The following is a 6752-nucleotide window of genomic DNA, read 5'->3' on the forward strand; positions in this document are numbered from 1 at the left end:
TTTGAAAAGAAAATGATTCAAATAATTGAATCTCATGTGTTTGTTCTATAGAATATATGAGGAAAACCACAAATTTGGGCACTAATAACATTAAAAGAGTGAAAATCTCTCTCTAGCCCTCCAGTGGGCAAAACACAGCCTGCAAACAACATGCAGTCTCTCCCCCTGACCCCTTTCACCCCACATTGCCCCCTTTCATGCCTATTTTTTTCTTTTTAACTGGAGAAATGGGAGAAAAGTCGCAGTATGGCACCAAAATTGAAGTGCTACAGAGGCTTAGAATGGACAAATTTAGCTTGAAACCAAGCTATATTTGTCCATTTTAAGCCAATGACACCCCCTCATTTCATTTTTGTTTTGTTGCATGCTGGCGGTGGGAACGAGGGGGGATTGACCCCCAGACTGCCCAATTTACCCAACCCTGCTCTAGCCAACCAGCACACTATCCCACTGAGAGTGTCTTTAGACAGGCATTCATCGCACACTCACGACTGGCCACTCACAGATCTTTGCAAGTCATTTTGATGACGTGGTGATCATCCTGTGCATCTCCTTCTCCTTCTGTCGTTTTTTGTGCTACAAATTAAGACCCAGAAAATCCGCTTCTTCTTGGCTCTGATGATAATTTGCGCCTGTGTGCAGGGCCAGATCTACACCAAGCAGGATATAACACTTTGAAAACGTTTTGAAGACTGTATCGGGAGTGTGTCCTGGGCCCCAACAGTTGTCAATACTGTTATAAACCATTTTAAAGCAGTAGTGTAAATCCTGCCCAGAATGAGCTGCGCTATGAAGACATCCACCAAATGGGCGATGTGGTTGCTACTTGCTTCCTCTTCCTTTCCTGTGTGAAGAAAGAGGAAGCTGCTTGTCCGTATTGTGGGAGAGAAGCAGGAGGCAAAGTGACGGTAGGGAAACACGATTTCCCCTCATCTGAAAATGCTCTGACACTCTTGTTTGAGATTTGGTAGCCAAATTCGGCACTGCTACTGTAGTACTATAGTGATGGAGGTAGAGCTACGGGGCTTCACTCCGGTGCTGAGCTGAAATCCGCAAAAACAACAACAACCCACGCATCTCATTTGCCATCGAATTCTGGTTGGTAAAATGAAGTTGGACAGGGTGGAGGCAAATGCCATGCCTGAAGGATGAATTTGCACTTCCTAGCCTCTGTGCACTGTGTCATTATGTGCTGCTGCTTGCCTGGGCTTTACAGGGGAAAGGGTGGCTGTCAATTGGTGGCAAGAGTCATGCTCTTGTTTCCTTAGAAAGAAAAGGCAGCGGTGGAAGGGCATGAGGAGAAAAGAGCAAGCAGAGTTTGCTTTTCCAAGCACCCCACAAACAGGCCCACATTTTCTTAAATGCTGAGGTATGAGCAGAGCTCTTTGCCTTGTCCAGAAACCCCTGGCTCCTGGAGAATTCTCACACATCTGGCAACATAATTTCAGGATTTTATGACTCACAGTAACAAGCCTCCTTCAGGCCTAGATAGCACTGAGCTGCCTCCCAGTTTCCAATCATATAACACGAGTCTTTTAGAGGCACACTGAGAATTGGCCTTAAAGCAATGGTAGCATTTATTAGAAATATTTGCTCTGATAATTGTCAGTGGTGGCACCAGAATATATATATATATATATATATATATATATATATATATATATATATGGGGTGTGGGGGGAGTGCAGATAGGGCAAAGTGAATTCCTGGGGTGGGAGTGAACTTTGTCCTACATATGAAACAACTGTCTATTTCACATTCATGTTCCCATCCTAAATATATTTTCTTTTAAATAAATCCTATTGATTTTGATAGAGTTAAAGTTCAGGATAGCATGCTCAGGATTGTAGGTTTATTTTAATTCCCTATTTATTTATTTATTTATTTATTTATTATGTTTATCCCCCCCCCCCATTTACCTCTTACAAGAAACCCAAGGCACCTTCCATGGGCCTGTTCCTCTCATTGTATTGTCACATTGGCTGATAAAGCTGTTACTTTTAAGTGCTCCGACCAAGATCCCAAAGATATTGTCCGGCTGGAAACAGCGTGTCACTCAATTCAAACATTAGCTCTAAAAGCAGCAATCTCCTTCTGGCTAAAGATACTGTTCCAGTTGGTTTCTCCACTGGTTATGGCCACACACGAGGATATGGGGAAAGATTCATGGGCAGAAAAGATGAGCCATTCTGTATCCAAATTGGGCTGCTCACAAGTTTATCTCCTTACAAGAGGGTTTGATGGGGCTAAAGAGGAGATCTCAAGAAGACTGTATGATTGTGAAATACAATCATCATTGGCTGTCATCAAAGCGAGCCATTCAAATACGATATACAAAAGTATAATTACTGCCCCGGGAAAAGCTCCTTTATACTTAACTTCTGTTACCTCACATGAGTTGAGATGGTTATTTACCCGGTGCAGTTTAAATTCACTCCAGTTAATGGAGGTGAAAGCGCGTTACAGGACCCATCCACGCGCTAAAGCTGACTGCCCAGCCGGCTGCCCCCAAACTGAGGACATGACACACTTTCTAGTTGAGTGTCCAGTGTATGTCGAGCTGAGGAAGCAATATCTTGTGCCCCTGATTCCCGGGTTCAACCACATGTCACCTAAAAATGTAACTCAGATATTATTGTTAGGCTCTGATCATTATATATCGTTCAGGACTGCAAAATTTGTACAGCGGGCGCTGGAGGTACGGAAGCTTTTGTTTGCCATATAGGATCAAATTTTACTAATCTGAGATTACACACAGGCCAGTACTGGTACTGCAATTGAGCCTACTATCAGTTTTATATTATTATCTTGTATTCTTCTTCTGATTGTGGTGAGATAGTGTATGGACATGCTATTATGTTGTTATGTTAATATGCTATTTTGCTACTATTTTATTTGTTTGCGAATGGCCTAGTTGGCTAACAAGCAATAAAGATATATATGTATTGTCACAACAACCCTGTGAGGTAGTTTGGACTGATAGCCCTGTGTCACCCAGTAAACTTCATGGCCATGTGGGAACCAGAACCCGAGTCCCAGCCCAACACTCTAACCACTACGCCATACTTGCATTTTATCATTCAATTGTCATCATAATTAGATGATTATTCAAGTGCCTTTCCTTCACCCAACCACAAGGATCCAAAAGTGGGAATGAGTAGAAGGTAAACTACATGGGGGAGTGGTAGCTTTCAACCCTCAACCCTCCCTGATGGTTAGGCAAGACTATTTTATTTATTTATTATTAAATTTATATTCCACCTTTTTCCCTCCAAGGAACCCAAGGCAGCATACAGAATCCTCCTCCTCTCCATTTTATCCTTACAACAACAACCCTGTGAGGTAGGCTGGGCTGAAGTCTGTGACTGGCCCAAAGTCACCCAGTGAGCTTCCATGGCCGAGTGGGGACTAGAACCCGAATCTCCCAGCTCCCAATCCAACACACTAGCCACTACACCACACCTAGACAGAGGACCTAGACAGATGACATAAAGATAACATAAACAAAATCCCATATAATATCCAAGACAGATTCCAGATATTGCTTCCTTTAAAATCCCTTCGATCTTGGACTGCTTCATATTTAGCTTCAAAGTAATTTGAAAGATAGCGCCAGAATCTGTATTGTGTGAGAAAGGCCACTGCTGGGCAAAAAGAGAGGGATGATCCCAAGCTTGTGAGTAAGGAGTTTAAGCATTATCTGGATGACGGATTGCACAGCAGAGCAAAGAACCAAAGTCTCATCCAAAGGCATGAGTCACGGGGATTTTGACAAAGAACTCCCAGGCTTGGCCTACACTTACAATTAGCCCCGGTTGAAGCCTTCTCTCCCTATATGCTTTCAGTTACTCCTTTAGTCAGTGAAGGCTGGTAATTCCAATTTCAGTGGGGCTGTGAATCCATTCTGGGCTTCAGTCAGAACCGGCCAGAACTCTTAAGGAGCTATCCAAGGCTCTTAATCTATTTTGGGAAAGGGCCTCAACTCTATGGATAGCTCCTTTAAAGTTCTGGCAGGTTCTGACTGAAAGCCAGAACTCAGAGGTACCAGCCTCCACTATGTAAATCATAGCTGCGCAGATACAGATAATAAAATTAAATAAAAAGAAGCGGGGAGGAATAGCCCCATTCCTTCCCCCCCCCATTTGTTTTTTAAAAAACTTTTAAACACTGGGAAAGTTCACACTTGCGTTCCTTCCCACGCAGATATAACTATGACCCATCTGGGCTGGGTCATCATCTGGTTTGCTATTCACACTATAGGAAAGGAGCTATGATCCCCATGCAGTGCCTAAGGTACATAATTGGGGGGGGGGGAGGTCTTGGGATCATGGAATATGTTGCAGGCCAGATGGAAAGACCTTGGAAGTTGGATTTGGCCCTTCGAGCCCTGGCTACCCATCCTTACTCAGGTCGTGGGGGTTGGGTGGTTTTTATCAGGAAGGGCCATTGCTAGCACTGATAGAACATTCAGATCTCAATTAGCTTAATGGGGAAGTCCTCTGCCTGAGAGGCCTAAGGGATTGCTAGTCAAGAGTTAACAGATGGTCAGTTGGTATGAAGCTTCCCCTTGTATATGAGAGATGTTCTTTTTGTATCATATTGACTATTCATGGATTTTTGTCAGTATGTGAACATTGTACCTCTTTCATCAATTTCTGCTGCTCTTCTTCTTCTTCTTCTTCTTCTTCTTCTTCTTCTTCTTCTTCTTCTTCTTCTTCTTCTTCTTCTTCTTCTTCTTCTTCTTCTTCTTCTTCTTCCCAGTTGAGTTGTTTATGGCCCTGTTCAGACAACACACTAGTATACCATGATGCTTAAGCATTTTGAGCTAAACATTATGGCTTAGTGTGTCATTGTGAACCATTTCTAACCATGGTGGCTATATAAAAAGGGTTAGCGGCCTAAACATAGTTTAGTGTGTCATCTGAACAGGTCCAATTTGTAACAGTGAAGGTTGGCTTCACTTTAACCAAACTGCCTCAAGGCCCAAATAAACAGGAAGTGCAATGCCTGAGTACCTGTATATTCTTACCCCCAAGCCTAGCACATAACAGCTTTGGAAAGAGGAGTAAATAAAATTGAGAAATGACAGGGCAGGGAGATGGTTACTCCTTCGCCTGCTGCCATGGCCCCAGTCCAAACTGCCTTCCTACAGCTGCTTTGCTCTAACCCCCCTCCCCCACAATCCCCTCTCCTGAAAACCCAACAGGGAGACCCTGTTCACAGACTTCCTGTATTAGGTCTCCTCAGTTGCACATGGGCAATTGTCAGGGATGCTGGGATTTGTAGTCCCCAAAATCTGAAAGTCACCAGATTGGGGGTGGCCGGAGTAGGGTTTCATCAGCTTTAACAAGAGGTCCGTTCTTTCCTGCCACCCTAACTCTTCACCTCAGCCAAGGAAATGTGAAACATCACACTCCCTCATGCGAACCTTTTAAGTACTCTGTAAGGGTAACAGAAGATGAAGACAAAGGGAAAAGAAGCAGGAAGTCACTCTGGCAAGTGATCCTGCCAAACTGGTTATCCTAGTGACATCAGAGGGTTGAACTTGTGGGAAAGAAGTCGAGTATGATCTTGTGGGAAATTAGTGCATGAATGTACATCTCTGTAAGTCCTTGGTAACAGTTCTTGTATTTTTGAGAAAGAGATGGGAAAGTCATGCCTGTTGTTATATCCTATTAAATGCCAGTGGATTTTGTTTGTGTTGAAAACACTTTTTTTCTTCCATCACTGAAAGACTTAATTCTATTCAGAATCATTGCCAGGAATAGCTATTTGGAAAGGACAGGAAATTCAGCTTAAAAACGAGATGCCTCACACTTCGTTGCCCTCTTCTCAGAGTGCTGGCTGTGGGCACATGTGTGGCATCAATCATGTTAGCAAATACTGAAATGGAAAACTCCTGATAACAGCTGCCTTGACCTCGGTTTCCTAAGAAACGATTCCCACCGTTGGAGACTGCTGGAGATCGGCCAATCAGATGATGAGCTGCTCTGTTTCATCAGCCCGTTATGGTCTCCTTAGGCTTGTGAGGAGATTTTAAACCAGGTAGCTTTAGGGCATAGTCCGGCCTTGAGGGCAAGCACCAGCAGCTGACAAAGGCATATCTTCTGTGGCTTGATTAGTGGAAGAGGATGTTCAGTACAGGAAGAAAAAATCAGGTCTTCTTTTTAATATAAAAAAATGGTATGGCTTGCATCAAGCTTGAGAACTTTTCTAAGTGAGTGATTTATTGCACACTTGTGATTGGCCACTCACGGACGTTTGCGGGTCCATTACACAATGTTGTCAACATCCAGGATGTCTCCCACGCTATCCCCTGGAAATGTTGCTTTTGAAAAAAACAGAGATACTGTGGTATTATCTGGGAAATCGTGGGTGTTGTGCTATAATTCCGCCCTAGATGGATATTTTATGCAAATCAGTGTCATCATTTGTCCTATTTTTTGGACGTTTCGTAAATTGCCACCCTATAGGGCCATGGTATTGGGAAGAGAAGGATCTAACTCTTTGCTCATGCATGGATTTCACACCTTAAATTCCCCCTTCTGAAAGCCACAAAGAGAGATATGTTCCCCTCTATGGCTAATTGCAGCGTTACATGTGCTCGTGCTCAAACACAATTTGAATTAAGTCTATGATGCAGGGGGCAAACACAGTGGCCTGGTTCAGACAACACACTAAACCATGCTGCTTAACCACAAAATGGTTAATAGAATGCGTTAAGGTTGTAGAATGTGAATGTGGGAACTCAC

The sequence above is a fragment of the Elgaria multicarinata genome, chromosome 6 (genome assembly GCF_023053635.1).
Source record: "Elgaria multicarinata webbii isolate HBS135686 ecotype San Diego chromosome 6, rElgMul1.1.pri, whole genome shotgun sequence".
In the NCBI taxonomy this organism is placed as follows: Eukaryota; Metazoa; Chordata; class Lepidosauria; order Squamata; family Anguidae; genus Elgaria; species Elgaria multicarinata.